Source organism: Saccopteryx bilineata, chromosome 12 (assembly GCF_036850765.1).
Source record: "Saccopteryx bilineata isolate mSacBil1 chromosome 12, mSacBil1_pri_phased_curated, whole genome shotgun sequence".
NCBI lineage: Eukaryota > Metazoa > Chordata > Mammalia > Chiroptera > Emballonuridae > Saccopteryx > Saccopteryx bilineata.
In genome coordinates this window covers 7,349,155-7,361,798 of record NC_089501.1, presented here as the reverse complement: position 1 = coordinate 7,361,798, position 12,644 = coordinate 7,349,155, and the positions used below count along the sequence as shown (strand labels likewise).

General features: G+C 38.3%; 1 protein-coding gene and 1 pseudogene across 3 annotated transcripts in view; one reads left to right on the top strand and one right to left on the bottom strand.

Moving 5' to 3' along the window:
- The window catches only part of CDK19 (cyclin dependent kinase 19), a 230,587-nt gene that overhangs the window by 82,535 nt on the left and 135,408 nt on the right, over positions 1 to 12,644 (top strand). The window lies entirely within an intron of this gene.
- Positions 6,103 to 6,772, bottom strand: LOC136316408 (eukaryotic translation initiation factor 1A-like; annotated as a pseudogene).

Genomic DNA, 12,644 nt, shown 5'->3' with positions numbered 1-12,644 from the left:
ACCCCTTGCTCAAGCCAGCGACCTTGGCCTTCAAGCCAGTGGCCTTTGGGCTCAAGCCAGTGACCTTGAGATCATGTTGATGATCTTGTGTTCAAGCCAGCAATCCTGTACTCAAGCTGGTAAGGGTATTTTCTGCTACCTTGTCTTCCAAGTTACTGATTTGATCCTCAAGCCTGATGAGCCAGTGCTCAATCCTGCAACTTTGGGATTTTGAACCTGGGACCTTAGCATCTCAGGTCAATCAATGCTCAGTCCACTGCCCGTCAGACATGCCCATTTAAAAATTGTTGGGTTTGTTTTTTTTGTCTTACGGTTGAGTTTTAACAATATTAAATTAAGTATTTTGGATTCAAATAATTTAACAACCAGTTCTCTGCCCTAATGACCATTTTAAGTATAAAAAAAATACCAAAAGGTAGTTTATTATTTCATGCATTTAATACTTAAATAAGAACAATAAGATAGGTACACAAAACAAGATTATAAGAAAGAGTTTTAAAATATTAATGAAAAAATAATAATACCTGACAAAAAACAATAAAACTGTTAAGATATTTCCATATTGCTTCTTGATTGGCATCCTCACTAGCAATTTTTTTCACTTATGGACAGAATGAACATTACTATGGGCACTTAGAGTCATGGGCAGGTAACAGAGCAACCAAACAGCGCCGTGATTGGCCCACCATGAAAGCTGGAACTTCCACTAGTGGGCGGGAGGGACCAGGTTTACCAGCTTGCAAAAGTGGGCGGTTTTTATAAAAAGGTTTGCCATCACGAGCTTAGAGTATACTGTTGCACAGATGAACGTTAAGAGAATAAGGAATGTAAATTTGTGACTTCTGCATTGGCCGGTGGCTCAGAACCCTGATTACAAGTGCCATCTTAACAACCAGTTTGTTGAATTCAACAATAACTTGGATATCTATCTGCCTAACTGGTATAAATTGGCTAAATCCCACCACTGGATACCAGTCCTTTAACAGATACATGTTTGCAAATATTTTTTCCCAATTTGTGGCTTGTCTTTTTAGTCTCTTAAAACTGTCTTTTCCAGAATATGTTTTTTATTTTAATTTTATTTTTCAATTACATTTACATTCAATATTACTTTGCATTAGTTTCAGGTACACAGCATAGTGCCTAGACTGTTACACACTCCACAAAGTATCTCCCCACCACCACCACTTCCAGCACCCACCTGGCACCATGCATAGTTCCTACAACATCACTGACTCTATTCCCTATAGCCTGTGACTACTTTGTAACTCAATACTTCACGAAATTTCTGGTGAACTGGCATAGGTCTGCCAATTGGCCGTTGAACTCACTGCCTTAAACTATCCTTATTTTTTAGAATTCTTTTTCCTTTTTCTGCTTTGATTAGGTATTTTCTGCTACCTTGTCTTCCAAGTTACTGATTTGATCCTTTGCTTCATCTAACCTGCTGTTGATTACTTTTGGTATGCTTTTCATTTTAGATGTGTTTTTCATTTCTGACTAGTTCTTTTTTATGGTTTTCTCTGTTCTCTTCTCTGTTTACTGTTTCTTTGTTGAGGTTCTCACTGAGTTCATCTGATCCTTCCCTACTTTCCTTGAGCATCCTTATTACCATTGTTTTGACCTCTGTGGTAGATTGCTTGCCTCCATTTCATTTATTTTTTTCTGGGGATTTTTTCTGTTATTTAATTTGGGGACTGTTTCTTTGTCTCCCCATTTTGGCTGCCTCCCTATAGTTTTCTGTGTCTTAGGTTGATCTGCTACGTCTCCCAGTCTTCGGAGCATGGCCTATGTAGTAGGTGTCCTGTAGGGTCAGTGTTGCAGTTTCCCTGATCACTTGAGCTAGGTGCTCCAGCAATTTCCCTTGTGTGGGTTTGTGCAAGCTCTCCTGTTGTAGTTGAGTCTTGATTGCTGTTGATCCACCCATGAGTGCGGTTGACCTTCAGGCTGTCTGGCTATGAGTATAGGCTGCAACCATAGCTACTGTGTGGGGACTTACCCCACAGAGCAGAATTTTCCCCAGCAGTGTCTGGTATCTGCTGAAATTTCCCTTTGGGTGTGCCACTTGTGGTGTCAATTGGTCATACTCTGATGTGGTCTGAAGTCCACCATTGGGTGTTTGGTTCTGGGGCCTCTTGGGAAAAACTTTGGTGAAGGTTAATGTCAGATGCTGCCCGTCACCAGTCCTTGGCCTACCTGTTTGGAGCTACAAAGATATCCACATTGTGTGGCTGCATATATTTTTTAAAAGAAGGTTTTCCAGATTTTCTGTTAAACTGAAATATTTTTAAGTCAATCAGTTCTAATAAACAAGTTTATTTCAGTGTAACAAATGTTTAGTTTTTACTATTTGCAAGGTACTTTGTTAGCTACTAAAGAATATATGGCCTGACCAGGCGGTGGCGTAGTGGACAAAGTGTCAGTCTAGAAACAGTAAAAACCCAGGTTCGAAACCCTGAGGTTGCTGGCTTGAGTGCCAGTTTATCTGTCTTGAGTGTGAGCTCACCAGCTTGAGAGTGGGATCATAGATAAGACCCCATGGTTGCTGGCTTGATGCTCAAAGTTGCTGGCTTGAGCCCAAGGTTGCTGGCTTGAGGAAAGGGTTCCTGGCTCAGTTGGAGCCCCCCCTCAGCCCCTGTCAAAGCATATATAAGAAAGCAATCAATGAACAGCTAAGGTGCCCCAGTGAAGAATTGATGCTTCTCATCTCTCTCCCTTCCTGTCTCTCTGTCCCCACCACCCATGTGCGTGCTAAAAAAAAAAAAAGGAATATACAGAAATGAGTAAGATAGTTTCCTTCCTCATTTGGGGATGGGGAAAGAAATATGAGTCATCCACACTAGGGGGTGGCTCAGTGGATAGAGCATCAGCCTGGGATTCTGAGGACCCAGCTTTGAAAGCCTGAGGTTGCTGGCTTGAGCGTGGGGTCATAGACATGACCCCATGTTTGCTGGCTTGAGCAAGAGGTGACTCAGTCTGCTGTAGCCTACTCCTCATCAAGACATGTTTGAGAAAGCCATCAATGAACAACTTAGGTGCTGCAATAAGAATTTTAAAACAATATTTTATTATTTTTAATTTATTGTGTTAACATGGATTCAAGTGGCAATAAAGAATTGATGTACTTTTGCCTGACCTGTGGTGGCACAGTGGATAAAGCACTGGAAATGCAGAGGTCGCCAGTTCGAAACCCTAGGCTTGCCTGGTCAAGGCACATATGGAAGTTGATGCTTCCAGCTCCTCCCCCCTTCTCTCTCTCTGTCTCTCTCTCTCCTCTCTAAAAATGAATAAATAAAATTAAAAAAAAAAAAATTGATGTACTTCTCATCTCTCTCCTTTCCTGTCCCTGTCTGTCCCTCTTTCTTTCTCTCTCTTGCTAAAAAACCAAAAAGAAAAAAAAGGCCATGTTAATTATAAGTAATTGTAATAACAAAATAGAGTAGGTACAGTCCCTGAAAGTCTTGAACAAAGTGCTTGCTTTACTAGTCGTGCTTCTATAAAACATCAACAGCTATCAAATGTGATAAGCTCTTCTCCATTCTCTTCTGTTTTACTTTGCTTCTACATTTCTTTTACCCATCTTTCTTTTAATACTTTTTTGGCTTCTGTATATACCTTTCTTATTTTTTCCTTTTAACTCTCTAACTGCTACCTGGTACTTTCCTGCTCAGTTTTTTCTTTTTATGAAGAATGGTTTTGTAAAAGCAGGAATGTTCAAACTCTAGAATAATGAATACTCATATACCCACTGCTTAGATTCAACTGTTATCATTTTTCCATATTTGCTTTATCTTTCACTCTGTATATATAAGGTCTACCGGAAAGTTCTGTCCATTTTTGGAATAAAACAAAATACAAATTTTTCTTACCGTCAATAAACTTTATTAAATAATATAATTGCCATTATTATTAATGATTTCTTGCCAGCGTGAGGGCAATTTGTATATCTCATTTTTGAAAAATGTTTTATCTTTTGATGCGAAAAATTGAACCAGTGCTTGTTTGATCTCTTCTTCATTTTTGAATTTTTTGCCCTTCAAAAAATTTTGTAAGGACAAAAACAAGTGATAGTCGGAGGGTGCTAAGTCCGGGAATATGGTGGACGCGACAGACATGCTTCTGTAGCATTTCTTCCTTGTTGAAATTTGTAAAAATTACAGTGGCGTAAATGAACTTTATCAGTAGCCATGGGTACACTATTGCTTCACACATAAGACTAACGTGAATCAACTTTGTTTTAGTTAATTTGCTACATCAGTATGTATACATTAAGTGATAAAAATAGAGAGGCACACATGCGCCAAATAAACGTACTTATGTGTTGAAACTTGTTGTGATAGAAACTGACAGAACTTTCCGGTAGACCTTATATATAAAAACATGTTTCTTGTTGTCTTTGAACCATATGAAATTAAATAGCCAGTGTCATGACACACCATCCCAAAATACTTGAACCTGTACCTAAGAATATGGATATTCTCTTTTATAACCAACCATAATACCATTATCTTACATTTAAGACAATTAATAAAAATCAAAAGATAAAATTCACCATGATAAAATAATGCTGGGCAATATCTAGTCTATATTCAAAATATCCCAGGTGTCCTACAAATAAATATTTATCGCTAGTTTTTGAACCACAATCTAGTCAAGGTTTTCATGCATATTATTTTTTTAAAACCAAAATATACTCAGTGTGACATTACATTTTTTAGCTGTGATTCCTTCCTTTTCATTACACTAGTTTGTTAGGAAATTAGTTTTTTATGTGTACATTGTATTTTAATTATTCATAAAGTCAAAAACTTTAGGTTACAAATGCATATGAATTTTGACAATAAAATCACATAGTTTAACACAATCTATTTTTTGTGTGACAGAGACAGAGAGACAAAGAGAGGGACAGGTAGAGACAGAGAGGAAAGGAAAGATATGAGAAGCATCAATTCTTTGTTGCAGCTTTTTAGTTGTTCATTGATTGCTTTACCATATGTGCCTTGGCCAGGAGGCTATGGCAGAGTGAGTGACCTCTTGTTCAAGCCAGTGACCTTGGGCTCAAGCCAGCAACTTTTGAACTCAAGCCAGCGACCATGGTGTCATGTGTATGATCCCACGTTTAAGCCAGCGATACCACACTCAAGCTGGTGAGGCCGCACTCAAGCCGGCAACCTGGGGTTTCGAACCTAGGTCCTCTCTGTCCCAGTCTGATGCTCTGTCCACTGCGCCACTGCCTGGTCAGGCTAACACAACCTATTTTGTATAGCAAAAACTTTTTCATACTTTGCTCTTACAAGTTGCTTTGTGTAAGAAATTTCCTGCACATTAAGTAAAAAAAATCAACTAGTATCAGTGCTTCCAATGATGAGTTAATTGGGTATTACCTAGCATTGAATTTTTGCAACAACTCATAAATTCAAAATTGCTACTCAAATCCATTTTCTAAAATCTGCACTTTGAAAATCCTTTATGATGGTGACAACATAAAATGATGGAAAGAATGTTATCAAATATAGTATAAAAATACAAGTTCCTAAATATGAAAATAGCCCCTCTTCTTGACTTCAAATGTAGGTTTCTGCCTTCTTTAAATTTTATTAAAAATCAAAGCGAACATCTAGGTAACTGGAACATACAGAAATACTCTGAAAACAAACAAAAAACAAACAAACTAGTTAGAATTGGGACTTATCACTAAATGTGATGGCAAAACAATTCACTCAAATATTTATTAACTGGAAAGCATTTCCTTTATTCATTCTCTCTTCTTTTATTTTAACAGCAGATATTTTCGTCTTTTACTCCTTAGTTCCATTACATCAAAAGAGTGAAGTATATATATTTTAAGAGATATAATACTTTAAAACAATGAAAATGGGCTCTGGCTGGGAAGTTCATTTGTTTGGAGCATCGTCCTGATGTGCCAAAGTTGCAGGTCCAATCCCTGGTCAGGGCAATACAGGAGTCGCCTAGTGGGTACATGAGTGGGTGGAAAAACAAATCAATATTTCTCTTTTTCTCTTTCTCTCTAAAATAAATAAACAATAATAAAATAAATCAGTCTGCCCTAACAAACTGATTCATGCTGAAGTTTTAGTCTTCTTAAGTGATGGCCAAAATCCAAACTTTAGAACACTGAAAAATTTTGAGCTCAATTTTCATATCATCAGTGTTTTCATCATTGTTTATGATATCATCAAACTGGAATTCATCATCTTGAGGACCAAAAGTATCTGTTTCATTGGTTTTAGCATGTTCTGAAAGCTCACTATATCCCTTCAGACTTCTGGCTTCATTTGTATTGTACTTTAAAATTATATCACCTTTGTTATCCTGATAGTCCCGAAGACCGACCAATGTAATGTCTGAGAGAACATTTTTCTCAATTTTCCTCTCATATGATATAACTTCTTTACATCACCATCAAAGTACATTGCTTCTAATTGTCCATTTCCCAACATTTTGATTAACTGAGCATACTCCCAGGCGTCCCCAAACTACGGCCCACGGGCTGCAATGCAGCCCCCTGAGGCCATTTATCCAGCCCCCACTGCACTTCTGGAAGGGGCACCTCTTTCATTGGTGGTCAGTGAGAGGACCACTGTATTTGGCAGCCCTCCAATGGTCTGAGGGACAGTGAACCTTCCCCCTGTGTAAAAAGTTTGGAGACCCCTGCGACCATCCTCTTTAAAAACCAATTCTCTCTTTCAGATTCATTGTTATTCTTTTCTCTGTACCTGTTTTTACTTCTCTTCCCTTTATTCTTGGGCATGGTGCTGGCTGCCTCCTGGTGTTTCTCTTGTATCAAGTGGTATCTACCCAAAGGCAATTCCTCCAAGGGACCTGTGAGATGAAACAATTGCAGATCTTGTGAGCAGGGACACTTGCAACTGAGTTCAAGGGAAATGTGTAGGTGACTACGCTCCTGGGTAAGCAATGCATAGTATTGTCTTGAGACTATCACGCCATTCTACCTTTTTTAGCTTTTTTTTTCTTTGTCTTTTTTCTTTAATTGGTTATTATTTTTCTTAGATTGCAAGGTTTCTCCCACTACTACTAGCATAGTCTCTACTACTGCTAGTCTGTGTGAAAAATTTGTTATATTTGTGTTTTCAAATTTTTCTTTTTATTATTTATTTGTTAGAGATTTTATTTATTAATTTTACAGAGATGGGGAGTGAGAAGGAACTAAAAGTATCAACTCATAATTGCTTCACTTTAGTTGTTCATTAATTGTTTATTATATTATTTAATGTATTGTAATCAGTGAGTTCCACAGAGACACCAAGGTAGGTTACAGAAGAAATTTTAATAGAAGCTTTATTGCTGGTGACATGAACGGGGCATTATCAAACCCAAATTGTGCAGCCATAAACACAGTTCTGAGGCTGCTCTTATAGACAAAATCACATACTGGTTGGGGGAAAAAAAGGAGGAGCATGGTACAAAAATCATTAATCTTACTAACAAGCTCATTGAATTTTACTGTCTTGTTACAACATTTATCTATTCTATAGGATCTATCAGAAGGAAAAACATTTCTACACACTAAGATAATAAGATAACACAGTACTGATAAATGTTTTACACACCTGGCAAAGACATTCTCAAACATTCTAGGATTTACAACTTTATCCTAGTAGCCACAATAGTGAGAAATGTTTAGTTTAGGACAGTGGTCGGCAAACTGCGGCTCTTTGGCCCCTTGGTGATTCTTCCACAAAATACCATGTGCGGGCGTGCAGGTACACGCGGGGGTGTCAGTCGGTAGGGCAATGGGAGACGTGGTGCAGGTGGGCCGTGGGAGACACAGCGTGGGGGAGGCGTGCGTGCCATTCATGCACGAGTTGAGTGAGCCAGTCAGCAGTCTCATGTGCAGTGGTTAGTGCTAGTCACGTCCGCAAATCGCATGCAAGTGACAAAAGTACCTACTCGAAGCATAAAATTACCTGTATTTTTCCAACCAGCTGCAAATCCTATAGGTATTTTTGTCATGAGTTTAAGAATTGTGATTATTTTGTGTTAGTGGCTTTATTATTATAAAATGAAACATTTTTTTAGGTGCCCTGTCTGACATGGCTACAAAGAAGAAGCAAAGAAAAACAGAAGACAAAAACCGTGAATTTAAAGTTGAATGGACTGAGACTTTCGCGTTTATTCAAAACTTAAATGGCCTTCTGACCTGTCTTATTTGTCAGGAAAAATTGGCGCATAACAAGAAATCAAATTTGGAGAGACACTTTGCAACTAAACGTGTCATTTAGTACTAAATATCCTGTCGGTGATTCATGGAAGAAAGCAGTTGAGGAACTTCAAAAGAGTCAAGAAAAATCAAGTTCTGTATTTAATTACTGGATGCAATCTTCCAACAATGTTAATATTGCAAGTTTTGTGGTTAGTCAAGAGATTGCTAAGAGAGGAAAACCATTGTCTGCTAAAACAGTGAAAGATAGAATAGTCAAAATATCTTTGAATATAACCAACCAGCAAGTCAAAGATCTTAAATTGGTTTCAGCTTTATCAATAGCAGTTGATGAGTCTTGTGGCATAAATGATACAGCACAAGTTTCCCTTTTTGTACAATTTATTTCGTCGACAGGTCCTAAAGAAGAACTTTTAGGATTATTGCCACTCAAAGGTAAAAAACGTGGAGAAGATACAGCAAATGCTGTAATTGAGTGCATGGAAAAACATTCCACTTGATAAAATTGTCTTAATTACAACATACAGGGCGAAAAGTATGACCGGTAAGAAATGGGTTTGTTGCTATTTTGAAAGAAGAAATTAATCAGGAGATACTTATCATTGCATCATTCATCAAGAAGAGCTTTGTGCACAGACATTTCCAGAAGAAATTTGCAGAGTTATGGAATTGGTGATTAAGATTATCAACTCCATTATAGCTAAAGCTCTTAATTATTGCCAATTTAAAGAATTTTTAGTTGAAATGGAGAGTATGCAGATCTTCTGCATAACAAGGTACGTTGGTTATCAAGAGGAAACGTTTTGAAATGTTTTGCTTTTCTCCTTGAGAAGGGTGTTCACTATCCAGAACTAAGGAATGATCAGTGGATCCAAAAATTTTATTTCATGGTAGATGTTAAATCTCATCTAAATCAGCTTAATCTTAAACTACAGGGGAAAGGAAACATAATTATTTCGATGTTAGAAGTTATTTCATTCGAAAACAAATTATCTCTTTTTGCTCAAGATTTTGAAAGAGAAACTTTGATTCACTTTCCAAGCCTGTTGAAACATTGCCAAGAAAATAATTCTGATATTGACATTTGCTATTTCAAAACATTTTCAAATATGAGGGAAGCTTTTCTCAACAGGTTTTAGGAATTCAGAAACAGCAAAGCAACGGTGGTCTTTGTTAACCTCTTAATGCTACTGTAACAGAATTAAATTTTTCTCCCTTTAATATTGACATTGGCAACTTTGAAATACAATTGCTAGATTTAATTTTTATTTATTTATTTATTTATTTTTAGAGAGGATAGAGAGACAGAGAGAAAGGGGAGGAGCCGGACGCATCAACTCCCATATGTGCCTTGACCAGGCAAGCCCAGGGCTTTGAACCGGCAACCTCAGCGTTTCCAGGTTGACGCTTTACCCACTGCGCCACCACAGGTCAGGCCTATAATTGCTAGATTTAAAAAACAAGGAATTGTAGAGCTCGAAATTTGAACATCTTTGGGCTGATATAAAATATTGGAGAAAAACAAATGTGAACTTAGTTCACAGCACAAGTGGTCTGCTTTGAAAGACCTGGAGAAGGAAGATATGTTGATTTTTAACACCTGAAATAGTATTCCTGACCCGTATAATCAGCTGAAAAAACTAGCGTTTTCTGTTCTTTCAGGTCTACATATTCATGCGAACAATCATTTTCAAGCATGAACCTTATCAAGAGTAAATTGAGAAGTCGCCTCATTGATGAGAACCTGGAATTATGCCTAAAATTAAAAACAACAACATACAAACCTGACTTACCCAAACTTTCCAAGGAGATGCAAGGCCATTGTTCACATTAGTGTTTGTCAGTCGTTATCATGATTTAATTTTATGGATAACTTACAATTTAATTTTATCAATAAATAATATCATTATTAAGTCTGATATCAAGTATTATTCAACGTACCTATAGTTTGAGACTTAAAACTTTAAAGTTTATTAATTTTAGGGAGCGTTGTAGCGTGAAAGAACATGTAGTGTCGAGGAGTGAGAAAAGTATGTTGAGATGGTTTGTACATATAGAGAGGATGAACGAAAGGAGATAGACGACACAAGTATACAAGATGAGTGTGGATGGCAGAGTTGGAAGGGGTCGACCTCAGTGAACATACCTCAGTCAGATTGAGGACATTTTTAGCAAAGGCCAGTTTAGGAGTACCCTAATTAAGTTAATAACAATGTACCTACCTATATAGTTTAAGTTTAAAGGCTTTGGCTCTCAAAAGAAATTTCAATCTTGTACTGTTGATATTTGGCTCTGTTGACTAATGAGTTTGCCAACCACTGGTTTAGGATAAGGAGAGAAACTAAATGAAGTTACTTTTTGCTAAGAGAGTTGGGGTTACCTTATTAGGAGGTCTAAAGCTAGTCCCTGCTTGCCTAGTTTACAAGTTTTGCACATACAAAGAATTTCAAAATGATGATTCTGAGAAAGCATATAAAATGTCACAGAATACAGGTTTTTTATGCAAGGCGGGGGTGTGGGGCACTTGTGATCCCTTTGTCTAGAGGTATATACATCACTCTCACTCTCGTGACTCCAGGATGGGAGGAAGAGTCAGGATTAATGTAGGAATTTTAAATTAAGGTATGTAAACATTGTTTCCTAAAGGCTTTTAAGAAAGGAGAAGAGGAAGGGGTTTTCAGATAGGTTCTATCTTTGCTCTATCTAGCAAGTGTCTCAGTCCTTCCAGAGAAGTATAGGAAATAAACTATGACTAGCTGACTTTTGCCCCTGCAAGCTCTTCTTGCATTCTTCTTTTTTCTTCCTCAGAAAGGAGGGGTAAGGGGGCCTGACTCTTCCTTTTAAAATACTAATGTTGCCTGACCTGTGGTGGCGCTGTGGATAAAGCGTCGACCTGGAAATGCTGAGGTCGCCGGTTCGAAACCCTAGGCTTGCCTGGTCAAGGCACATATGGGAGTTGATGCTTCTAGCTCCTCCCCCCCTTCTCTCTCTCTGTCTCTCCCTCTCCTCTCTAAAATGAATAAATTAAAAATGTTAAAATACTAATGTTAACAATTTCGCAGCTCCTTGGCACCTTATCACAATATGTACCTTCTCTGGGCAAGCCCAAGGTTTTGAACCAGTTACCTCAGTATTACTCTTATCAGCCAGGGCAGTGTTTTTTTGTTTTTGTTACTGTTTTTTTGTTTTTGTTACTGTTTTTTTGTAGAGTGTCTCATATCCAGATTTGCCTATTTTTATAAAGGACTTTTAAGAGTTTCTCTGTTAGAGGGTGGCATTTACTAGAGAAGAGCTTTCCAACCCCTGTGGCATAGATACTATAGATGAGCAATTGGGTCCTGTTAATCCTTTAGTTCTTTGGCTATGTAAGGCCACTGGCCGCCGCTGTGGCCATGCAGATTCCCATTGGATTCGGGCAGACGGTAAAGGAACTGTGGAGCCAGAAAATAGTGAGCTATTCCATTTATTAAAGTCTCATAATGGGGGAGGAGCAAACAGGCAGGGAAGACCGCTTTTCTTTCCCTTCGGGCTCCAAAGCCCTGACTCATTCTCAGGACTCTTCTGGACTCACAAACCCCCACCAGCCTCAGCACTCCCCAGCCAAACAGGCCAGGCTGAACTCTCAAGGCTCCTAAGCCCCTCAGCCCTCCCTCTGCATTTCCCAGCAAAACAGGCTGGGGGAAAAAACCCCTTCCTCAGCAAACAACCGCCCCTCCCCATGGAGGCAGGCAATCCACAATTTGCAATCTGCTGCCCTGAGGGCAAGGCCCTGAAGCCTTCCATAGACTATACACACAAGGTGCTGCCCCAATCCAGGAGAGCAAACCTAAAAACACTTGTTTACCTAACAGGCTAGCTACCAGTGGGGCTTGGAGTCATAGGAGCCTATTAGTCACTTCACCTCTGCCTGTGAGCACTGTCCTTTTACCCATGTATATAGTAAAATTTCAACATTATGTGGGTTTCATAACTTAAAAGAGCACTGCCTACTATCTTCATCTATTTTCTTTCCTTTTGTGTTCTTTTTCTTTATAATCACATTTACTCCTCTGGTTTTAACAGTCACTTGTATAGTGATGTTTTCTTTCCTAAATTCCACTTCTGTTTTCATCATCTTCTCTTGGATATCCAGTAGCCTCAAAATCAACATGGTCAAAATATTTATTCTAAAACTGCAAACTGGCTCCACTGTCAGTATTCTTTTTAGGGTGGAGAACATAGAAGGTGTAGTGTATTGTAAACAGCCCTACCTTCACTGAGATAACATTCTGGCTAGAAATCTCAGTCATCTTCAGCTGCTTCTCTCCCTGTCTGCTTAGATCTCTCTTATATACATACACATCACATACACACATGTGCACACACATTTATTCATCAATAATTTTTTTTTTTAATAGAGACAGAGAGTGAGTCAGAGAGAGGGATAGACAGGGACAGACAG